Raw genomic sequence first — 5,209 nt, forward strand, 5'->3', positions numbered from 1 at the left:
TCAATGATTTTTCCATTCATATAATTTTATTTTGTCATTAAAGTAGATTGTTTTTATAATGCCAAAACTCTTAGACATATTTGACTTATTTCCTTGATGTTTTTCTACTATTTTTTATTAATTCTCTTCGAAATTGTTTAAGAAAAGCATTTAAGGTTATAAAATATATACCACTACTAGAAAAAAGATATTTAATGACGAAACATTTCGTCGTTAAAACTTTTAACGACGATAACATTCGTCTTTGTGTTCGTTGTAACAGGTTCTGTCGTTATTGGATTTTAATTTTAATTATCGGTTTGTCGTCAACAATTAACTATGACTTTTATGTTCGTTATTAAAAATTAATGAAGGATTCATTGTTAATAATTAACGACAAACTAAGGAATCTTCGTTAATAGATACACATTAACAATAAATTATTAAGCAATAACTACCAAATAGTCAATCACAAAATATCATTGCAAATTCAACTTTTTGATAATAATATCCAATTATTTTATCTTTAATATTAAATTCATATAATAAGTACCCTTATTATCTGTCGTTTTTTGAAGAAACCCTATTTTATCCATTGTCAAAAAATTATAAACCAATAAAAATAATATGTGATTTTCATTACTCAAGAATTTTAATATCATCTAAAATTCCAGGTTAGGTGAAACCAACAATCACATGTCCATCATCTCGTTTTTAAGTTCTAAGCCTAAAAGATAATCAATTTTCGTTCGATCTAAACAACAAAAAATAAAATAAAATAAAATAAGATAATCATGTCTTCTTGCAAGTAATTGAGGTGGCATATAGTTCCTTTTAGATCTCAGCAACGAAGGTTGGAAGATCCATTTTCTCATTGGAAAGAACCACTTTTGCATTTGGAGGAACCATTTTCCCTGCAATAAGTGAATAAAATTTACCGTTCAATAAGAAGCTCAAAAAGACAAATAAATATCAGAAGAATATTAAGTAAATCAGTTTTAACATATGGGGTGCGGCTAACATGATCTACTGACTTGTTTCCCAAACAAACAAAAGACAAAGTGGTCATTTGTTGCTTATACAGTTACATTAGGCTACATATTTACCTGATTGATTAAGTTTGCACTTCACACAGTAAAATTCTGCATTCTCTTACCTTAATGATACCATATTTAGAGCTCTAAGTGATGCAGTCTTACACCCAAGATAAATGACAAATACTAATTAGCAGGTACTCCATAATATTTATTTTATTGAAGTGAATGCAAGACGAAAGCATACACAAACTGGAGAAAAGCACACTTCTTTAATCTACACAATGCTGATAAGGGTGAATCTCAGTGTACTAAGCCTACTTGCAGATACAATTAGGCGGGAAAAATAAGAACCAGTAGGGGAAGAAATAGAACAGAGAAAAGAGAGAATGAAACGAAGTATATCAATTTATTTCTCTGAACTAAGTGTATCAATTTTACCAAAGAAGCTTTCAGTCTGCATATCAATAACACTAACAGTATGCACAGTCTTCACGAATTGCAACCTGAATGTGAATTTATGAACAAGCTGAAACTAAAATAGGCACAAAAAAACAACCTAAAGAGCTCATTAGTAGCAGACTAGTTGCCACTATACCAAAAACGCCAGCAAAAGGTTTAAAAAAGTATAGTAGAAACTTGAGATGCAAAGAAAAGATAACAGACTATAAAACATGACTTGTTCCTGATAATATGACTGGACCAAAATCCATCAACCAGGATCTGGGATGACATAAATCATGTCAGCATGAATATAAAAAATTAGCTCAGAGAATTCTTTGGTAGGGTAGGAAGGATGCAGCAATGAGTTTCACTACCAGGTCAATTGCAGCTTATTCTGTGTAATCATCGTTAGTTGCTCCATGCTTCAGCTTTGATGTTACCTTGAGGAAGGATTCCACATTACCTGATACAACCTAATGATGAAGCTTTACTAGAAAAATCAATAGTTTTGTCTGTAGGCTCATCAAGAAATTTTAGTTTAACATCTAACAGGCTTCAGTATTCTGCAAACCAATTAAAAGGGAAAGTTATTGGAAGGAATATCATGTTCAAATAAGAGTGTGATTAGCTATAATAATGACAAATTCGAAACGGAAAACAAAGGCTGGCACAACAGTAGTTCAATCTGCAATACAAGATCGCATCGCAGGACTTGCAGCAGGAAATACGCCTAGTGTAGGGCCCTGGATAAGCAACCAGCCAAGTGAGCCAGCCGTACTTTAACTTAGAAACAAGAAACATTTTTCGGAGAGCATGATTTCATGCAAACCCACCTTAAAAATTCACTCAGGTAGATCACCAGTTAACAGATTCTGCCTAAAATCTATGTCTTGAAGGCTTAAACAACCAGCCATAGATACTGGTAAAGCTACCACTCAAAGAATTCATTGACATAATTAACACTTTCAAAGACCTAAGTTTTCCCACAGAGTTGGCAAAATGCCAATAAAGTTATTATCCGAGAGATCCAAATTCTAAAGCCCTTTCATCCCTACAATCCATTCAGGAACAGGACCCACAAAGGAATTCTCCTCCGTATTAAGATACCTTATAAAACTCAATTTCAGCAATGAAACTAGCAGATTCCAAGAAAACAAATTCCCACTAAAATCCATCATTCAACAGATTATAAGACAGATCAAGTGACCCTAACCCTTGGAAACCCCAAACGATAATATTTTGAAACCTTGATAACCGTTCATGTACATTCAACCCAGAGAAAAAAGATCCATCACAGACAAACAACATTTTACCAGACATGGGTTTTGTTCAAAATAACAAGGATCAACACTAAACTAAAACCAGAAACTGAACTCCACAAATAACCAACAATAATGAGAAAGCTAAACAGGAAGCATGCACAACAGACTACCAAACCAACACAAAGACAACAACTATCAGACCCAAAACCAGAAACCAAGTTGTCAAGCCCCTAACCTTCTACATATAAGTTTTTAAAGCTACCAGCTTCAAGCATTCAAACACAAATCATAATGCTACAAATAAAGCTATCAGCATCAAGCATTCAAACACATTCAGAATGTTAAGAATAAAGCTATCAACTTCGAATGAAATCACAAATAATAGATCATCTAGTTTAATCATCAAATATGCAATTGTTGTGGCATCAAGATGGCCAGTGGGCAGAGAGTTTTGGATTTCGTTTCAGTTGAAGGTAACATTTTGTGCAAACTCGGAACTTACTTCAGGCATTCCTACAATAGTCTTCACTGTCAAATACAGGCTCCTTGTCTTCCTGTTTAGCTGACATTTCATAAACATCAGGTCAAACTACCTGCTTGGCACCAAATTGCTGGAAGTCTCATCTGTGACGCTTGCTTCTCCAAACATATTTCCTGTACGGTCTTCTTCAGAATGATAGACTACTTCAATCCCAATGGAAAACCTTTCCTGCTTCATAAAACAAACAAACGTTAGAACTTACAAGTCACTTTAGAGTTCAGACCATGTAGAAAGATAAATTCAAAAACATTTTTCAAGGTAATTTACATCCAAGCATGTGGTTGACTAATAGTAGAAGAAACAACTTAATTATTTCTTGAAATAAGGAATTATGAACTGACTCTAGATCAACATCCGAGGAAGTAATTTAATTACTTCTTTATACCCAACCATTTCAGAATATGTTATGTACGCTTCTCTGGATACAAAAACCCACCCAACAGGTGTTTATGAGTTTCATAATGAAGAACACAAATCATAGAGTTGATTGTCAGCAACTTCTGTGCAATGAACTAAAAGATTGATTAAGTGAGAATTAAATATCATAAATAAAAGTTCATCTTTGTACTATCAGCTGCAACTTCAATGCAATAAATTAAAAGAATTATTAAGTGAGAAAGAAAAAGAAGCACAAGACAACTAAAGTCTAACTTTTCTGATTTCTCCTTATCATACTTTTTACCCAACTTTGTTCATATATGTCCTGCACAGACCATGAAACCATGATCAGAATTTGGATGAAACATTCTTCAATCTTGAAATTAATTTGGAATAAAAAACAGAGAAAAAGCGCAACCAAGAGTAGCACTTATTGCATAAAACATATTAGATAAAACTGACATAAATCACATGAATAATTAAAAATAACAAATTTGAGACATAATGCATAAGAACTCTCTAAAACGAAGGTAAATTGCGAAATTGACTCGGGATGTCCGTTGAAGCCGAGTTTCTAAAGTTCATAGTGACTCCAATAAACCATTGCTTTTAAACATAAATTTTTTCTTTGCTAATATTAAACTCTTTACTAAGATATCCACAAAACAAACAACTTTTTCACAATGACACTTATCCATGAAACGCCTTAGGCGCTTAAACTACAATTTTCGTTTATGTAGTTCTATCATATTTAGCAAAAGTAACAACTCAAACCCTAACTTTGCTTCCTAATTCAATTGATATCAGACCATTTTAACAAACATAGAAACCAATCGAATTGAGAAAAACATAAATGGAAACCAAAATCAAAATCAAACGCGTAGAAAAGAGCACGACAGAAGATCAAAATGGGTTACTTCAAGTTCAATTCATCACCGGGTAATTCAGGTCAATGCAAATATCAATTATTAAATTTCAGATTTGAACATGACCTCAATTCAATTTAACCAAAAGCAAACCCCCAACAAAAAAAAATTAGAGACCCCAATTTCTCAACCCATAAGAACAAAAATCCAAAAAATTAAGACGATAAGAAAGTGAGACTGACATCGCTGCAGACGCTTGAGAGGGGGTGGAGTCATCAGCTTCAAGTCCGCCGGAGTGCCTACGAAGGATCGAAGAATAATTGCATGTTCGTCGTCTTGAGGGAACAAACTAGGAACTTTATATTTTCACCAGATGTGAGGCGCGATTATCAAAATTCTCCCGCTTTGTGTTATCAAAAAAAAAAAATACTCCCGCTTTGGGAAAAAAATATTTACTTTCTTTGTTGGCACATCATTAAAATTAATATCTTTTTGGAGGGAAAATAATTAATTAGTTTAATTAATTAATTTTACTTTATTTTTTTAAAAAAGCACTCAATAGTATCATTGTTAAACAATAAAAATTAAGGGTGATAATAAAGGTCGCAAGTTGCGACAACATTTAGTTGTCGCAATCTTACGTGTCGGAGTTTAATTGGTACATATAGGCGCCACATAGGATATTAGTCATCATAATATTTTTAC

General features: G+C 33.0%; 1 long non-coding RNA gene across 4 annotated transcripts; it reads right to left on the reverse strand.

Moving 5' to 3' along the window:
- Positions 1 to 596: 596 nt before the first annotated feature.
- Positions 597 to 4,932, reverse strand: LOC110788960 (uncharacterized). 4 transcript variants are annotated; one of them, XR_002533479.2, is made up of 3 exons: positions 4,747 to 4,932; positions 3,936 to 3,963; positions 597 to 3,428 (listed from the first exon to the last, which is right to left on the reverse strand). It is a non-coding gene; the product is annotated as an uncharacterized lncRNA (long non-coding RNA). The 4 variants fall into 4 exon arrangements; XR_008918876.1 differs by lacking the exon at positions 3,936 to 3,963 and having other exon boundaries at positions 597 to 893; positions 1,832 to 3,428; positions 4,747 to 4,930; XR_008918877.1 differs by lacking the exon at positions 3,936 to 3,963 and having other exon boundaries at positions 597 to 2,020; positions 3,222 to 3,428; positions 4,747 to 4,928.
- Positions 4,933 to 5,209: the final 277 nt, after the last annotated feature.

The sequence above is a fragment of the Spinacia oleracea genome, chromosome 4, assembly GCF_020520425.1.
Source record: "Spinacia oleracea cultivar Varoflay chromosome 4, BTI_SOV_V1, whole genome shotgun sequence".
Lineage (NCBI taxonomy): Eukaryota > Viridiplantae > Streptophyta > Magnoliopsida > Caryophyllales > Amaranthaceae > Spinacia > Spinacia oleracea.